General features: G+C 41.9%; 1 non-coding gene across 1 annotated transcript; it reads left to right on the top strand.

Moving 5' to 3' along the window:
• The first annotated feature begins 18 nt into the window (after positions 1 to 18).
• LOC132538397 (U6 spliceosomal RNA) lies at positions 19 to 125 on the top strand. Its single transcript, XR_009549765.1, has one exon. It is a non-coding gene; the product is annotated as a U6 spliceosomal RNA (small nuclear RNA).
• The last annotated feature ends 10,145 nt before the right edge of the window (positions 126 to 10,270 follow it).

Below are 10,270 nucleotides of genomic sequence, written 5' to 3'. Positions count from 1 at the left end.
TTAAAAACCACTCCTCCTGTGCTCGCTTCGGCAGCACATATACTAAAATTGGAACGATACAGAGAAGATTAGCATGGCCCCTGCGCAAGGATGACACGCAAATTCGTGAAGCGTTCCATATTTAAAAAAAAAAACAAAAACAAAAACCACTCCTGCTGCACCCTACGAGGGCCAGATGTCTTCATCCGGTGTTATGCCCCTTCCCACTTGACTGCTAATGCCATAAAACACAGATGAACAGGTGCACACAGACAGTGACTAAAGTTAATCCCCTCAGGGCAGCTTCAGCATCCCCCCAAGCCCACCAGAACAGTCAGCTGACCAGGAAACTCAGGAATCACCCTCCCTCCCACACTCTCTTGGGGGAGTGCTCTACATGCCTCTAAAACGTGCATTTTCCTTTCTTATCTGTCCCTGCTTTGTCTCAATAAACACTCATCTCCCTGAAACACGGACATCTCTCTTGTGATTCTTTTATGTAGATGTCAGTCTAGAACCTACCAGTGGAGCTCAGGTGCCCTTTGTTCTGTTAACCTCTTGCCCTCCCTTCCCAGCAACATTATCTAAATAAATAATCATATTACAGATGATGAAAATCAAGTAAATGTTGTGTTATAGGATAAGCTTTTTAAAGTTTATCTTTATTTATTATTGGATAGAGACATAATTTGAGAGGGGAGTGGATGGGGAAACAGCGAGACAGAGAGACACCTGCAGCCCTGCTTCACCACTTGCAGGTGGGGACCAGGGGCTTGAACCCGGGCTCTTAGACACTTGTAGTATGTGCACTTAACCAGGTGTACCACTACCTGGCCACAGGATAAGCTTTAAATATCTGAATTTTAAAACTAAAATACCCTTATAAAACCATTTCTGAAGAAATGAAGAAAACCCTTTCTTTCTGTAGCGCCCAGTACAGCTTTACATATTACCAAGCGCAAATAACCAGGTTCAAGCCCCTGGCCCCCCAAACCCCAGTCCTCACTCTTGGGGCGGAGGAGGGCTTCATCAGCTTTGCTACAGGTATCTCTCTCTCTTTCTCTTCCTCTCCACCCCTTTCAGTTTTGTCTTTCTCTATAAAAGTATTTGACTATCAGGAGTGGTGATAAGCACTTAATCCCTGATTAATTAACTAATTAATTAGGGGACAGATGATGGCGCACCTGGTTAAGTGCTCACATTACAATGCACAAGGACTCACGTTGAAGCCTCTGGTCCCCACCTGCTGGGGGAAAGCTTCACAAGCAGTGAAGCAGGGCTGCAGGAGTCTCTCTGTCTCTCTCCCTTTCTAGCTCCCCTCTCCTCTCAATTTCTTTCAGTCTCTATTCAATAATAATGAAATACGGTTTTTAAAGAGTTAAAAAAGACTGGTCTAGGAGGTGGCACAATGAATAAAGCGTTGGACTCTCAAGCATGAGGTCCTGAGTTCAGTCCCCAGTAGCATATGTACCAGAGTGATGTCCGGTTCTTTCTCTCTCTTCCTACCCCTCTCATTAATAAATAAAATATTTAGAAAAAAGTTTTAAAAAGTTTCAGTTGACAATAAATCATATACTCTTTTATTCCTCTGCCAAACATCACTACTCACTCAGATGCCCTAAACATTTTATGAGCCAAATGCATTGCCACTTTCAGTTGTATATCAGCTTCTCTTCCCGATGAGCCTTTGAACGAGTCAGTCCACTGGTCAAGTGCACTGTCCTCTCCTCTGCTAATGTTCACCAAGGACCATCCTTCCCCTCTGAACATACTGAGGCTCTCCAGTGCTCAGCTGATTACAAGACAAACTTCAGAGGATCTTGACAAAGCTTATGATGCTAACGGGTTAAGGAACTAGGATGTGATTGATGGCCAATGATTCTAGCTTGTGAACACTTGCTTTCTTGGAATACAGTTCCTATAAACAGAATTCTTTCTATTTTATTTTAATTTTATTTATGAAAAGGAAACATTGACTAAACCATAGGATAAGAGGGGTACAACTCCACACAACCCACCACCAGAACTCCATATCCCACCCTCTCCCCTGATAGCTTTCCTATTCTTTATCCCTCTGGGAGTATGAACCCAAGGTCATTGTGGGATGCAGAAGGTGGAAGGTCTGGTTTCTGTAATTGCTTCCCCACTGAACATGGGCGTTGACAGATGGATCCATATTCCCAGCCTGTCTCTCTCTTTCCCTAGTGGGGTGGGATTCTGGGGAATCGGAGCTCTAGGACACATTGGTGGGGTTATCTGTCCAGGGAAGTCTGGTCTGCATCATGCTAACATCTGGAACCTGGTGGCTGAAAATAGAGTTAACATATAAAACCAAACAAGTTGTTGACTAATCATGAACCTAAAGGTTGGAGTAGTGCAGATGAAGAGTTGGAGGGGGGCGTCTCCATTTTGTAGGTAGCTAGTAGGCACATTTTAGTTATAGTCCAAAGAGCCTGTGGCTATACTAGTTTTTTTCCCCCCTGAAATCTGATATGCAGGTGGATCTAAGTTATCGTCTGGGGAGATGATGTCATGGCTGGCAGAAGGATCAGAAATCTGGATCAGGGGAGAGAGTAGCTCCCAAATATGGGAAAGATGTATAAATATTGTTAACTGTAAACCCCATCAATTTGATGTGATCTGGGGCTTATATTCAGCTTAGGAGCCTATGTGACCTCTACATCCCTGTAGATCTGAGCTCACATTCTGTGGTCATGAGTAGGAACATTCCAAGCTGCCCCAATATCAGGACCCATCTTCCTCAGGAGTAGCATAGAGTCTGTTGTCCAGCCTCCCTTCAGGATGGAACATTCTCTACTGTTGTTGATCCAAATTGAAGGCAAGGTCCTATGGGGGCCCACAAAGGGGTCTGTTTGTTGTTCCTGATAGATATGACTAGTAACAATGGAGAGGGATTTATTCGAGGTCTAGGCCCATCATGAACAGACTCTTTCTTTAAATTGTAAATTAGTCATCTTTTCTCCATATGGTATATGTTCTTTTTGTAGTAAAACATTTAAAGACTATAGTCTCTTCCACTTGGATAAACTTCTATCTGCTCTTTTCAAAATTATCTTTATTTTAGGGGCCTGGTTGGTAGTGCACTGGGTTAAGCGCACATGGCGTGAAGCACAAGGACTGTAAGCCCCTGCTTTCCACCTGTAGGGGAGTCACTTCACAAGCGGCGAAGCAGGTCTTCAGGTGTCTATCCTTCTCTCTTCCTCTCTGTCTTCCCCTCTTCTCTCTGTCCTATCCAACAATGCCAATAACAATGGAAAAAAATAGTCTCTAGGAGCAGTGGACTTGTAGTGCAGGCACCGTGCTCCAGTGATAACCCTGGAGGGAAAAAAAAAAAGGATTTCACCTGCTCAATAATAATCCCCCTGCTAGCACAGCTAATTTTTAGTAGAAAGTTACTGGATCTGTTATCTAAACGTCTCATTTTTCCCCATCTTAATTTCATTAGTTTTAAAATGTTATCAGTAATGAGTAATGAAATTTAATTCCATTGGTTTTAATTCTTGCTCCTTCAGCTTATTTAGTGACTGCTTTGCAAGCTATGAGCCACTTCAATGAGACCAACTTAAAATCGCATGTACACATGTGTATGTCTTCTCTGTGCGTGCATAGGTCCATGTGCTATATGACTGTGACTATGATTTTGTTTATTGGAACTCAGGGCATTATTTTTTGCTCAAGTTCAAAGTCCAACCTATTCATGCCAGATTATTTGTACCTTATCTTTCCCTAAGACATTTAAGATGTCAAACGATATTTATATTTTGACGGATTTACACTAACTGGATAATTTTCAGCTGTACTTAGATGATCAATTTCCGGAAGTCTTTGTTATGCTTTTTTTTATTGCCTAGGTCAGAAAGATTGGCCTAGAGATATTAAGTGCAATTTTATAGTTGGGTAAAGCTGAAATATCTTCAGGCTTCCTCAGCACTTAGGTCCAATGTCATTACACGTTTATTGCACAATATAAGAAAGATTTAAAACTTTTCCTATAATTCTGTTTTGCAAGAAACAACCCAGCTTGTATATTCTCTTGATTCTCTTTGTTTGGTGGCTGGCGTCTGTTGGAAAGATGTCTAGTAGGTGGCCGGGTGGTAGCGCAGCAGGTTAAGCGCAGGTGGCACAAAGCCCAAGGACCCGTCTAACCATCCCAGTTCAAGCCCCTGGCTCCCTATCTGCAGGGGGGGTCGCTTCACAAGTGGTGAAGAGAGTCTACAGTGTCTATCTTTTCCCCCTCCTCTCTCTTCCCCTCCTCTCTTAATTTCTCTCTCTCCTATCCAATAGCGACAGCAATAACAACAACAACAATGATAAACAACAAGGGCAACAAAAGAAAAAAAAAGGAAAGAAAGATGTCTACTTTGTCCGCTCACTAAAGAATTAAGTTCCAACAGCTGAGGTACTTTGTCAATGACATTTCTTTTCTAGCTTTATTGATACATAATTGAAAATAGAAGATCGCAGAAGTTTAAGGTACACAATAGGACAAACTACCCAGGTATGCATTATGAAATGATCATCATAATAAAGTTAGTTAAAGTACCTGTCCTCTCACACAGTCACCATTTTTATCATGGGATTGATGAGAACATTTAGAGTTCATTCTCTGCAGCTTTCAACATAGTATTGTATTGTATTGGCTTTTTTTTTTTTTTTCCTCCAGGGTAATCTTTGGGGCTTGGTGCCTGCACTAGGAATCCACTGCTTCTTGAGACCATTTTTTTCATTGTTGTTATTATTATTGTTATTGTTGTTGTTGTTGGATAGGACAGAGAGAAATGGAGAAAGGAGGGGAAGACAGAAAGGAGGAGAGAAAGACAGACACCAGCAGACCTGCTTCACCGCTTGTGAGGCGACCTCCCTGCAGGTGGGGAGCCAGAGGCTCAAATCCAGATCCTCATGCTGGTCGATGCACTTAAACATCTGTGCTCCTGCCCGGCCCCTCTTGAACTGGTCTTCATACCATGCATAAGGGCCCAGATTTCATGGATTTACAATAGTGATTCACACTTTTTAAAAACTTCAGTTCTTTTTTTAAAATTAATTTTTAAAACATCCTTTATTTATTTATTATTAGATAGAGACAGAGAAAAATTGAGAGAGGAGGGGAAAGTAGAGAGGGAAAGAGACAGAGAGAGACACCTGCAGCCCTGCTTCACCATTTGTGAAGCTTTCCTCCTGCGGGTGGGGACCAGGGGCTTGAACCCAGATCCTTGCATACTGTAGTGTGTGCATTTAACCGGTGCACCACCTCCTGGTCCCTCAGTTCTTTTTTTTTTTTAACTTTATTATTTATTTATTTACGTATAGAGACAGAGAGAAATTAAGAGATGGGAGGACATAAAGATGGAAAAAGACAGAGAGATGCCAGCAGCCCTGCTTCACCACTCGTAAAGCTTCCCTTCTGCAGGTGGGAGCTCAAACCTGAGTCTTTGTAATGCGTGTGCTTAGCCAGGCATATCACCGTCAGGCCCCCCAATTCATACTTTCTGAGCAACACTTCCTTCTTGTCCTCAATGCCTAGTCACGGGCAAGCTTCCGTTTCTGTAAGTTTGAGTTTTCGAAATCTCACATGTAAACAGAGCTATACAGCCATCTGCCTTTTGCTGTCTGACTTACTTCACTAAGCACAGTGAAGAAAAGAAAAAAAAAAAAGGAAAAGAAAATGGCTGGAGTGTACCGAATCCCAGTAATAGCTCCCTGGTGACGAAACAAATATATTAGTTTTTATGAGCGAGCCCAGAGCACTTGCTCATTTCTGAGTTCTGGTCGTGCCTTATTTTATACACATTTACTGAAAATCTCTCAGCATGTACCTAACCCAGTTTCAGCCAACCTCACTGAGAGCTGCTACGGCAGTGTGCATAGTAGTATGCGCCAGCCTTGCAGGTGACACCCAAACATGCCTCACCTTTAACTCGATCGTAAGACTATCTCTCACAAATCCACTGGGTGCAACATCTTCCTTTGCCTATCCATTAGTATGCCAGGCCATGCATTTAATTGCTTTTAGTAACTAGTTTTTCTCTGTACATGTTGCCTTATTCACCTATAAGAGGTATTAGCTAGATTTTACCTTTTTTTAAAAAAATTACTCTGGACCAGTTCAACTTATTAAATTTTATTAGTGACTTAATATTTTGATTTACAAAACTATAAGATAACAGGGTTACATTTCTGCACTGTTCTCACCACCAATGTTCTATACCCCCCTTCCCTCCACTGGAAACTACAATAGTTCTCCCAAGGTTGCAGATATGGACTGAATATTATTTTTTTAAAAAGATTTTATTTATTTATTAATGATAAAGATAGGAGAGAAATAAAGAACTAGACATCACTCTGGTACATGTGCTGCTGGGGATTGAACTCAGGACCTCATGCTTGAGAGTCTAATGCCTTAGCCACTGTACCACCTTCTGGACCACTGACTATTATTTCTGTATCTATATTTCTATATACTTTCCCATTTTTTAATGGTCCCACCTTATCTTCCTTTATTACTATTACTACTTCTGAATGCCTCTCCCCCTTTTTAAATTCTTCTCTCTGGGTCCTGATAAAGTTGGAATTCAGAGCCCTCCGATCATCTTCTCCCTGTCACTTCTCCCTCACTGGGAGTATGGACCAAAATTATTTTGGGGGTACAGAAGGTGGGAGTTTTGGCTTCTGTAATTGCTTCTTCCATGGACAATTACCATGGGATCCATACGCCCAGTCTGTTTCTGTCTTTCCCTAGTGGGGCAGGGCTCTGGAGCGGTGAGTTTCTGGGACATAGGGGTGAGGTGGTCTGCCCAGGGAAGGCAAGATGAAATCATGGTGGCATCTGATCTTGGTGGGTGACAGGTGGTGAGATATCAAGCAGGACAGAGTCATTAATGATCAGGAGCCAAAAAGGACGAATGGAGCAGAGGAGAGCGGGGATCTAAGGGTGGATTTTTGTTTCCTCAAGGATACATGTCTGAGAGTTTCCATTTTATGTCCTTTGATTCCATATTCAATTGAAATTCTTTCACATTTGCTTCATACAGAATAATTTTCAACACACAAAGTCAGAGCTAAGGGAAAACCTTTCAATCATGATTACGTTTCTGCCTTTCAGTAAATGAAGACTCCAGTCTACTCCAGAGTTCATTTGAATATGTGAATATGCAAATTACTTAAAAAAATATTCCAAAGGGGGTCAGGTGGTAGCACACCTGGTTGAATGCACATGTTACAGTGCATGATGACCTGGGTTCAAGCCCCCGGTCCCCACCTGCAGGGGGAAAACTTTTTGAGTGGTGAAGCAGGGCTGCAGGCGTCTCTCTCCCTCTGTATCATCCCCCTCTCTCTCGATTTCTGGCTGTCTCTATCCAGTAAATAAATATAATAGAAAATTATTCTAAAATAATTTACTTTTTAAAAAATATTTATTTATTCCCTTTTGTTGCCCTTGTTGTCTTTTTATTGTTGTTGTAGTTATTGTTGTTGTTATTGAGGTCGTCCTTGTTAGGACAGAGAGAAATGGAGAGAGGAGGGGAAGACAGAGAGAGGGAGAGAAAGATAGACACCTGCAGACCTGCTTCACTGCCTGTGAAGCGACTCCCTTGCAGGTGGGGAGCCAGGGGCTTGAACCGGGATCCTTGCGCCGGTCCTTGTGCTTTGCGCCACCTGCACTTAACCTGCTGCGCTACCGCGTGACTCCCCAATAATTTACTTTTTTTTTTGGTGACTCTTACCAACAAAAATCCATATCATTATTCTAGTTGTGTGATTTTATTATTTTTCTGAGGGGAAAATACCTTTATCCCTAGTCTAAACTCTGACATCACTTTGCCAGTCCATATATTTAGTTCACCTGTATGTTAGCTATCAGGCTCAGGCAAAAATTACTAAAGTCACAGAACCATTGGAACATACCTAAAATATACTTCCTATCTTCTTCCCACATGAAGACCTCTAATTTCATCTGCTCTCTTCCTATTTTTTGGTTCCTATTTATTCAACAATTTGTCCTGCTTTATATCTTATTGTCTTTCAGCCACCAAGTTGCAGATGCTACTAGGATTCCATCCTGACTTCTCTGGGAAGACAACCTCACTAATACGTCCCAGACTCCCACCTCTCCAAAGCCCTACCCACTAGGGAAAGATAGAAACTGTCTGAAAGAATTTAATCAGTAATTTATTCACTATAATAAATGTATTAAGTGCCAAGTCCTATTCTAAACAGGGTGTATGCCATGTCCTATTTTGATAACTTTCCTTACAAACTGAACTTCTTCCTGGATAAAGCAGAACTAGTGAGACTGTGACTTTTTTTTTTTTTTTTTTTTTGGTCTCTTTACCAGAGCACTGATCAGCTGTAGTTTATGGTGATACAGAGGATCGAACCTGGGTCTTTGGAGTCTCAGGCATGAAAGTCTCTTTGCCTAACCATAACACTATCTACCCCCCATCCAACATTTTTTTAAAAAAAAAAACATTTATTGGATAGAGACAGCTAGAGATTGAGAGAATAAGGGGAGATAGAGAGGGAGACAGAGAAAACCCATAGCACTTCCTCCTCAACCTGGGCCCCTAGCCTGTGACTTCTTGACTCTCTTCTTTACCAAGTTCTGTACACTAGAAGCTTTTAAGATGTTGTCTAAGCAGGTGACATAAGTTTTCCACAATCCCTAGGTCTCTCTCATACATATATGTAGTGGATACATGTGTTATCAGTCAATTTCTTTTGGGTGGGGAGATAGCATAATGGTTATGCAAAGAGACTCTCATGCCTGAGGCCTTGAAGTCCTGAGTTCAACCCTGGCCGCCTCCCACTATGCCCATCAGCCCTTCTCTAGGTCGGGTTGTGGAAGAGAGAAAAGAGGGGAAGGAGAGGGGGAAAGAGAGAGGAAGAGAGAGGAAGCGCAAACAGGAGCAACTTTTATAGGAGAATTCTGGAAGTGGCAAGTCCAGAAGGGATTGACTAGGAAAGGGGGTGGAGAGAGGCAAAAGGCATGTTGGGAAGGTGGAAGTGTCCTTAGCAACTGTTGCAATGTTTTTAACTGAATTAGCAATACCCTGAGGGGATAACGTGGTAGAGAGCTGTAAATAATACTTGCATGGAAATTTAGTGGTTTGTGGGTCCTGCCAATGTTCAGCCACATCTGTACAATTTCCCAACACCTCCCCCTTTCTTTTTATCTAATGGTCATAGTATAGGAAATTTAGAGTGGAGCAGGCTTAATGTTTTTTAAGGAATGCCAGGCTCCGGTGGGAAGATGTAGGATGTTTTTGTTTTAGGAGCACAAAGGCAGAAGGTTTGGTGACAGTTAAAAAAAAAAAATCTCGGGAGTCAGGCGGTATTGCAGCAAGTTAAGTGCACATGGCACAAAGCGCAAGGACCAGCGGAAGAATCCCAGTTTGAGCCCCTGGCTCCCCACCTGCAGGGGAGTCGCTTTGCAGGCCGTGAAGCAGGTCTGCAGGTGTCTATCTTTCTCTCCCCCTCTCTGTCTTCTCCTCCTCTCTCCATTTCTCTCTGTCTATCCAACAACAATGACATCAATAACTACAACAATAAAACAACAAGGGCAACAAAAGGGAATAAATAAAAAAATCTCAATAAAAAAAAAAGATATTGGGGAGAGGGAGGAGAAGACCAGTTATGAGAGATTACTAGGAAAGACAGTAAGCAAAGGTCTGACTGTTATGGATATTTGAAAGAAATTTGAAGTTCTTTTTTTTTTTTTTTTTTTTTACCAGAGCACTGCTCAGCTCAGGTTTGTGGTGGTGCAGGGGATTGAACCTGGGACTTTAGAGCCTCAGGCATGAGAGTCTCTTTGCATAGCCACTATGCTATCTACCCCTGCCCAGAAATTTGAAGTTCTTGGTCTAAGGCTGTTAGCAGAACACACACACACACACACACCTCTAAGCAAACAATACAAGGAATTGTATTGTATTGTTTAAGTGTAGATTTCACATCAGGGATTAAACGGCTGTATTTCCCTATAATTTTAATTGCTCTGAAATTTTAACTTAATCTTAAAATATAAATCCCGGCTTAAAAAAAATTCCTTCTAGGCTTTACTGAAGGAATAAAACAAACAGTACTGAGAAATGAAAAAGGAAGAAAGGCGAGTTGGAAGGGGAAGAATTCAAATCAGCCAAGCTTACAGTAGTGCACGTGATTTCATTTTTAGCATAAAGCAGATAGTTGATTATAGGTGAAAAAAGCAAATGTTATTAACGGAGTCTCCAGAGTTCTGATTCACACCAGAACTTCTATCTTGCGGCAAGCACGA

The sequence above is a fragment of the Erinaceus europaeus genome, chromosome 4, assembly GCF_950295315.1.
Source record: "Erinaceus europaeus chromosome 4, mEriEur2.1, whole genome shotgun sequence".
Classification (NCBI taxonomy): domain Eukaryota; kingdom Metazoa; phylum Chordata; class Mammalia; order Eulipotyphla; family Erinaceidae; genus Erinaceus; species Erinaceus europaeus.
The sequence above is the reverse complement of the archived record's forward strand: the minus strand, read 5'-3'. Positions and strand labels throughout refer to the sequence as shown.